Genomic DNA, 9,263 nt, shown 5'->3' on the forward strand with positions numbered 1-9,263 from the left:
GTATCATGGGAATTTCTTAATTCTCGGTAATGGCAGCTTCTCTCTGTCTCAAGGATGGTCTTGCTCCTCTCTGCTCCCGTCTCCTTCCTCTACCACTCAGCTATTCAACTTGCAAATGGCAGAAGCCAGCTAACAACCACTGTCTCTATGTCTAGTGTTCTATGGCTCTAAAGCCCCCCTTCCACAGACCCTGGGCTCTGCCTCTCTTGGCTTAGCTGCTGGGAGAAACCACCATGGTCAAATCACCCATGGTTGGAGGTTGGACATAAGGACTGTTCAAGGCGGCTCTCCAGAGGCTGTGGGCAGGCTTTGCAAACTGCCCTTCTCTTTATACAGTTATTGTTCAACGCAGGCCAAATACTCCAAGTAAGGTGTGTATGGCTGTCATAACGCCTGGCAAACTGTGAAAGGCTGATCCAGTGTCCTTCTGTGTCCTTCTGGTGGGGCGACCCCAAATACCCACTCAACATGAGCTTAGCCACACACAGCAGGAGGTGGACAGAAAAGAAGAAGGAAGTCTAGACTTCAGCCTCTCAGCCAAAATTCTACTTTAAAGAAAGAGAAACTGTTGCTCAAATGATTATGGGGTGCATACACATTGCTCTGGCACCAAGTCTTAAAGTGACAACAGGATCCTCAAACTGGAGTATCATTCAGCCCCTAAGAAAATACAATGAAATCTGCAGGAGAATGATGGATTCATAACTTGTGTATTAGAGAGGTCACACAATCAGAAAGAGGAAAATCACAGTCTTCCTCACACGTGGGTTCTAGCTTATATAGACATGTTTTTATATGTATAGTTGAAATATGGGTGCAGTATAACATTCAGAAAAGAGACCAAGAAGGGGTAACACCTGAGTTGTGAAAGTGGATCTAAGGTGGGGTTTTTGTTTTGTTTTGTCTTATTTTGTTTTGTTTGTTTTTAGTTTCAACTTCATCCTCCCCCTTCCCCCATTTTTTAGCGTGGTCAGTAGGTACATTGAAATCCCACTGAAAGTATATGTAAGACACTAAGAGAATCTTCATGACTGCAGAGAGGCCTTTCTAACTGCCCAGAATTCCGCTGACATGCAGAGTTTGGGATTGGCAGACTAGCTTTGAATGCCTTTCGGGTTCTCTGAACTCATCAGTGCAAGCACAGCTTTGCCAGGGCTTCTTGTAGCATTTTCTGGCTGTAGGCAGCCTTATGCCACACAGCTGTAACAATAGCCCTTTTGAGAACTTCCTTCTAAATGTTTAAGTCAGCATTGCTGCATTGCCTCCTAGAAAGCTCCAGAGGCCCTCCAGAGGCTAATGGTAACCAAATGCTTCCCAAAGTAAGTATTTACTTGTTATTTTTCTGAAATATATAACCTAATAAATATAAATAGTACTTACACATGTTATATTTATATATTGTATTTGAATGTATATATCTTATCTATCTATCTATTTATCTATCTATCTATCTATCTATCTATCTATCTATCTATCTATCTGTATCTGTATCTATATATAGCTGGGTGTGGTTTTGTTACTTGTATGTAGTTAGTTTCAGGACTGGCCACTCTGCAATGGGCAACCAATAACAAGCATCACCCCTGGGTAAGGCTAATTCCCCTGCTTCCAGCAGTCTTTAGGTCCCTGTAGTTATTTGTCTAGGAGTAGAACCCAAAGCTGTTACCTTTGCACAGGCGTACTTTTAAAATATTGCCTTTGAGTGGGGTGTGGAACAGGAGACGGCTCTTCAGTAGGTCCCGACTACTGTGCAGGCTACCCTACCACTTTGACCGCATGATCCAGCAGACCCAATGGTACTTGAGGTGTCAGTGGCAAATAACAATGCTGTCTGGAGCCTTTAGGAGGCCATAGAGGAGGCCTTTGGGATTTTTGGAGCAAGGTTCTACCAACATCTGCAAACAACTATTCTCCCTTTGAGAGACAGCTCTGTGCTTGCTTACCCTTGCTTTTGCTGAGAAGTTCATTCCTTCGCTGGCATTAAAGTCTACTTCTTTGGGTTTCCAGTGTATACTGAAGACCAGCTGAGACATCCAGCCTCATGAACTGATCAACTACTGGATTTTTTTGGACTTTGCACTGGTAGACATCTATCATTGGACTAATTGGAGCACACTCTATAAGCCAGTCTAATAAATCTCAGAGAAATTTATATATATATATATATATATATATATATATATATATATATATATATGCAGATTTATTCAGTCTATTAGTTCTGTTCTTCTATAGACTAATACATATCTCATTAAATTTTCCTTCCACATCCATTAATACTGCCATTGTTAAAGTCTTATTTATGCAGTCATTTCTATGAGAGACTATTTCACATCAGACTTTTTAGTATTTTGGCTATTCCAATCTTCCCACTTCCTGATATTCCTTGAGCCATAGATGCAGTAGCTGTGATATGTGCTTTCCTGCAGTCTGTTGATCTGTGCGTTGTGTCCAGCTGTGTGATCATCTCCGTTTGTTATAAAGAGAGTCTTATTTGATGAGAGGTGAGAGCTACACTTATACAGGAAAGGTGCCTCTCATACCTGTTTCCATCTTCTTCTTCTCTTCTTATTTTCTCTTCTGTTTCCTCTTCCACTGTGTGCGTGTGTGTGTGTGTGTGTGTGTACATGTGGACATGCATGTGTGTATTTTCCCATGTGTGCATGTGTGGAGGTTAGTGGATCATGTTGGGTATCTTCCTTGATTGGTTTCCATCTTAATTTTTGAGACAGGGTCTCTTACTGAACCTGGAACTCTTCATTTCTGCTAGTCTTGCTGTGGGATCCACCGTCTTTGCCTCCCAGCGTTGTGATTATAGGTATAGGCCCACAGGTCCAGCTTTAGTATGGCTGCTGAGACTCATGTCCACTCATGATTGTGTGGTCACTGTACCCACTGCACCATCACCTCAGCTCTCCCTTTTCCATTTTTATTCCATTTTTAAACGTCCTGTGGCAACACTAAACCCTTCCAGACAATTCCAGCTTTCAGCCTTATTGAAAAATCAGCTCATCAGCAACTCCATACCCACCAGCAACCTCAGTCACTTCTCTCCACATGAGGTAGCATACGCATGGGCTTTCCTGATTATGATCAGGGTATCCTGAGGCGGTAGTTTGCCTATCAGTGTCATGTGCAACTTGAAGGATGCCTGTGTTGTGCTCTGTAGAGTATTGTTATCCTGAGTTACTGATGGGCAATATATAAAATAAACCAAGCGATTTCTTGTCAAATAACTTTGAAGAACTGGTTTAGAGCAAACCCAGGTCTCTTTCCTGTATTTCTAAATGTCTTCGATGTTAGTATGTATGGTGAATTGGCAAACTCAGGCTTCCTGAACAGATGCAACACGGCATTCTCCTGACCGTGGTCTCCCAACACTGCTCGTTTCTGGAACTTGCAGAATAACAATTTCTTTCTTTCTTTTTTTTTTTTTTTTTTTTTTTTTTTTTTGGTAATTTGAAGTTTTATTATTTTAACACACGGGGCTGCATTTCTTTTGTGAAGATGATGGCGTTTACATGCATCTTTGTTTATTTCTGGCTTATTGTTTTCAAGTAGAGTTTCCTTATTTCTGATCATTTAAAAAAAATTTAGAAGATGAGAGAAGCATGGGAGTATAGCAAAGTAGAAGGATCCAGAGGGTCCTAGAAACCTATAAGAAGAACATTATGATAGGCAGATTTGGGCCCAGGGGTCCCGCTCAAACTATGGCACCAGCCAAGGACAATACAGGCCGGAAACTTCAAACCCCTACCCAGATCTAGCTAATGGGCAGGACATTCTCCACAGTTGCGTGGAGAGTGGGGTATGGCTTTCACACGTACTCTGGTGCCTCATATTTGACCATGTTCCCTGGAGGGGGAGACCTGGGGGCACTCAGAGGAAGGATAGCAGGCTACCAAGAAGAGACTTGATACCCTATGAGCATATAAAGGGGGAGGAAATCTCCCTCAGGCACAGTCATAGGGGAGGGTAGTAAGGGGAAAATGGGAGGGAGGGAAGAATGGGAGGATACAAGAGATGGGATAACCATTGAGATGTAACAAGAAAAACTTAAAATAAATAAATAAATAAATCAAAATAAATAAATAAAAGATTTTCCATTTTCCATATTCTAACACTAGTTGAGTAATGTAGATGTTAGTTGTCCCCAAGCATTTAAAAACCTCATAAAACCATTCAGTCCTGGTATAGTTTTTCAATTTTTTACTTATATTTCATAATATAAACCTTTAAAAATTAATAGGCTTCATTTATACAACACTTTTATGTCTTCAGAGGCTCTGAGGAGAACGTTGAGCTCCCTTTACCTGCACTGCCTGCTCCAGTGTGGACAGGTCCCTGGATGTTCGCATCTTGCATCAAGTGGTATTTCTGTTGACATTGATGATCTGGTCCTGACTCATTTTTAACTAAGCTCCATCATTCATATGAAAGTTTTGTCCTGAGTTGCACATTTGATAGACTTAGCCAATACATGGTGACATGTATCCATCATTACAGCACCATATGAAATGCAGCAACTGCCTGAGTCCCAAGCTCTATCTGGTTATCCCTTCGTGTCTCTCTCCCCTCAGCCCCAGCCACCAGAAAATACAATACTTTTCATTGGCCTTGATTTTATTTATTGGCCTTTCCAATGGAGTCTAGAGCTATGTTACATAATACCCAACCTTCTGGATCAGACCTGACAGGACTCATTCCTCTCAGCATGCTAGACACTGACATGCTGCATCCTTCATGTTCCAGCACCAAGCATTCCAGTTGCTGTTCCTCATCAGAACAAGACAGCTCCCAGGACAGCTTTGAAGAAAGCTTCCAATCCCAATTGGTCCAGCATTGTAGACTGTCCCACACAAGACTTCTATTAAGCCTGGAGTTTCTCAATATTTAGAAACTGGACAACAAATGAAATTATTAGCTTGTTTAACCATTTTCCCCAATTTTATTTGGGCCCTTACAAAGGTATTATTTGCCCCAAATCATCCAGAAGAAATCTTAAGAGAATGACACCCCATTTCCCCTAAGGGGGGTTGGGTAGGTCTTTAGTGGCTCACTTGGGCTACAGAGGTTCATTTTTATTGAGAGTTGCTTGAAAGTTATTATTGATCTTATTAAGAGAGAAAATGAGGTTGGACTCAGGGATGTCTCTCTTTTCCTTTATCTTTCTTTCATAGGTATGGAGATAGGGGTTGAAAAGGAAGAAGAGGGATATAGAAATATATAAGGATGATAGGATTAAAAGTAGATTGTTGAATATACTCCTCATCTTTAGGCCTTAATTGTTATACACAAATAAGGTTATTTTGAATTCTTGGTGTAGAATTTTGTATATTGATGCAAAATAAGTTTAATTTTGATACATTGGTATAGAATTCAAACTTAGGATCGATCATTCTGCATACACATTATATATGTGTGTATATATATATATATATATATATATATATATATATATATATATATTTCTACTCTAATATGAGGTATTGTAGCAATACAACTCAATTATAATACAAGGTTTACTTCCAATAATTTGAAAGTGCAATTGCAGGCTATTTAGGATAATTAAATCACAAGAATATACATCCTAAGCTTTACCGATAGATATGATTCTATGGATAGATAAGGTAAAATAGCTAGATAAGGTCTTCAAAAACCTCAGAGGCCTACAGAATACGGCATTTACAGATGTTTTAATTTTTTTAATATTCTTTGACAACAAGACATGTTAGCTCCTGGCAACAGCCAGCCTACTTCAAAGAAAATAATGAGCATCAAAGAACCTCCTTATGGAGATGACTTCAAGTGTGGCAAACCAGCCACCGGGCAAAATGCCCTCATTCATCCACAGACAGAATTCTGCCTAAATATGGGCAAGCTTGGATGCAGGCAGAGTCAATGGCCAAACTCTGCCAAGACAGGGTAAGCAAGCCCTCAATAGTCACTGCTTCACAAATATGTCTGTCAGATATACTTAGCCAGAAGGCTGACGATGATGCTCCAATGTTATAGAGATTTTTGGATGACTGATCAGGCAGCAAATTGTCACTGTCATTTTTTCCCCCATTTTGGAAGCTGCTAACCTACACTTCTGGTTTTCTCAGGTAATTTTTTTTTTTTCTCAAGTCTCTGATGGGGTTGAAGACTGGATAGTTTAATTTTACAATTAAGCTTAGTTGTTTATGGGTTAAGATGTTTTTATGTATAGACAGATGTTTTAAGTTGATAGAGATGAGGTATCTTAGATATTGATTTACATTCAGAATTGTACATTCACCAAGATAGGAAAGATGCTTTCTTCAAGGTTGCCAAATTCAAATAGCCAAAACATTACGAATGTAACCTTTTTATAATTCCTGATTGTTTCATGGTTCTTCTTGCTGTAGGTAGTTTATTGTATTGATGTGTAATAAGAGAAATGTTTCTGTAAAAAATAAAGATAATAATAAAAAAAGAAAAAAATCCAACCTTTATGGATTTGCTTCATGTCACGCTGACACATGGAATGTGGCTCTCGCACGTCTTCCCATGCTTTGGAAGCCCTTTCCTTTTCACTCTTAAGCAATAATATAGCACTGCATGACTTGGTGCATTTGCTTTGTCATTTCCCTAGTGAATGACATCTCTGCTTCTTCCGTGTTTTAATAGTTATCAATAAGTCTGTACAAAGGTCGTGAATACATTTTTTACGTGGCCATACATTCCAACTCACTTGAAAACTACCAAGATCAAAGGCAGGCCACGTGGTAATTCTGTGCTGGCCCACACTGGAAGAATCTCCTTCCCCTGTCAGGTCATCTCTTCCTGAACCATTATAGACACAGCTAGAGGTGTGCCTCCTTCTCCTGGGTGGGTCCAAATGCAGGTAACAGTGAAGATTATCCATCACACCTTGTATACTGAAAGCTTTGTTTGGTAGAAATAGGTACACATGTGTGTATGGATTACAGAACACACACACACACACACACACACACACACACACACACACAGTTAGACAAACAGCTAGGAAATTACACAGACATCTGCCTGCTGACTGCCAGTATGTTCCTGTAGGATTAGTTTGTACATGATTTGAAGGCTGTCATCTTTATCTTTTTCTATATATTTTTTCAGTTAAATATTCCAGACAGCTACAGTGTAACAGTGCTTGATATTTTATGTCATTATTTTTTTTTTAACTTTTTATTGGTTCTTTGTGAATTTCACATCATGCACCCCAATTCCACTCATCTCCCCATTCCGTTTGCACCTACCCACCACCACCCTTGCAACCTCCCCCACAACAGAGAAAAACACCTCACTGTGAAATCTGTGGTGTGTCACAGTGTCCCACAGTATAACCTTTTGTCCAGACTTCTTTGCTTGCAAATGTTCATTGCAATGACTGTTGGTCTGGTATTTGGCCTCTGGCATATTCCATTTTATCATTACTGGATTCTCACTGGGATTCTTCCCCGATATCCTGTTGCTGTCCTGTGTCATGGAGATCCTGTAGTTTTGAATCTGTGGAACTGGCCCCTCGTGGACTCGTGACGTTCATTGATAGGGTAGATGGTAGGGTGGGTCAATTCAAAGCCCTGGATCTGTGCCTGAGACATATCTCAGTTGGTCAATGCATAGGCTCTCATGCTATCACGCCCTTGGGAGCCTGCTCACCAGCAACCCCCTCAACCAGAGCTAACTCTACCCAGATGGCCAGATGAGATGCAGGGCCCAGTCTGCTGAGTGTTGCAGCTGGTGAGAGACACAGCCAGTTCTCCCAATCTCATGATCCTGGCTCCAGCTCTCCTGCTTGCCATGGATAGTAAGGAGCAAGGAAGAGGAGAAGGGTGTCTCTCGCTCATCTGCTCCACTACCCAGAAGATCAAAGCAGAGCAGACTCTCCTGTGCTCACATCCTTGGGGCCTGCTCACCTGCAAACCCCACATCCGGGACCAGCTCCACTGTGCTGCCCAAGTGAGGTGCTGGGCCTGCTCTGCTGAGTGCTGCAGCAGGTGAAGGGCAGGAACAGCTCTCCTGCTCCGATGATCTTGGGGGCCAGCTCTCTTGCCTGCCAGAGGTGGCAAGGGGTGCCGGGGGAGGGAGATACCACCCCAGCTGCTGCAGGGCCTCTGAGCATAGACATAGCCTTGTGCAGTGGCAGCACAGGCCAGAACCCGCGCCTTCCACCTGGGTTTCTAGGTGGCATCACCTGCTACTCGTGTCAGGTGCTCCTCGCTACCCTCAGGCTTCCAGTTCTGCCTCTCTTTGTTGGGCCCACATCCCTCTGTTTCTCTTTTTCTTCCATTTCTCTGCCACTTGCCCCTTGTCGTGGCGCTGGAATCCCTGAATGTCATGGGTCTTCTCAGGAGTGTTTTCAAGAATGCTATGACCTGCTTGTGTATTATGGCACTTAGCAGCCGTCATCTCGGGCACGGTCTGCCCATACCCCACCCCTCCTCAGGACTGCACTGTACTGGGATGGCATTCATCTCAGGCTAGCTCCCTGTCTGGGCCCCATGGTGCCAGTCTGGTGGTCATCTTGGGCTTGCTTCTTGCTCTGCTCACCTGGGTTCACACCCACCCGGGGTCCTCAGTCTATTCCCAGGCAGGATTTTTCTAGTCTGGTTTGCTAACCACACTGGGAGCCCATCTGGGCCTGCCTGTGGCTTGGACTGCTGGTCATCTTGGGCTAGCTCCCTATCCAGGCCCCCTGGGCACTGGACTGGTGGTCACCTCAGGCTCCCTTTTTTTTTTTTCAAGGAACATTAGACTATTAATCATTCAGATGTTCTTAGGTCAGAACACAGCATAGACATAGCTTCTTTCCTCTCTGCCACCTCCTGACACACATGTGACATAGCAGCCCCATGTGCACTGCTTCTAGGGACAAGTATGTCATTTTTAATATTTATTTATTTATCCACTCAATTACAGTCCCCCCTCCCCTCTCAGCCTCACTACCATCACCACTGCCCATTACCTCTCCTCAGAGAAGAGGAAGCACCCCCATAGGTGCTGACCCTTCCTGGAACATCAAATTGGAGCAGAACTAGGCACATCTTCTCCTACTGAGGCCAGAAAAAGCAGCCCAGGTAGGAGAAAGGGCTCCAAAGGCAGACAACAGAGTCGGAGACAGCCCTTCCTTCCAGTTGTTAGCATACCTACATGAAGACCAAGCTGCACAGCTGCTACATACTTGCAGGGGCCCAGGTCCAGTTCATGCATGCTCTTTGGTTGGTGGTTCAGTCTCTGTCAGGCCCCATGGGCCCCGCTTA

General features: G+C 42.8%; 1 non-coding gene across 1 annotated transcript; it reads right to left on the bottom strand.

Annotated features, from left to right (window-relative positions):
* Positions 1-8,749: 8,749 nt before the first annotated feature.
* Positions 8,750-8,879, bottom strand: LOC127209723 (small nucleolar RNA SNORA17). The gene has a single exon (XR_007833234.1). It is a non-coding gene; the product is annotated as a small nucleolar RNA SNORA17 (small nucleolar RNA).
* Positions 8,880-9,263: the final 384 nt, after the last annotated feature.

This window comes from Acomys russatus, chromosome 26 (assembly GCF_903995435.1).
Source record: "Acomys russatus chromosome 26, mAcoRus1.1, whole genome shotgun sequence".
NCBI lineage: Eukaryota > Metazoa > Chordata > Mammalia > Rodentia > Muridae > Acomys > Acomys russatus.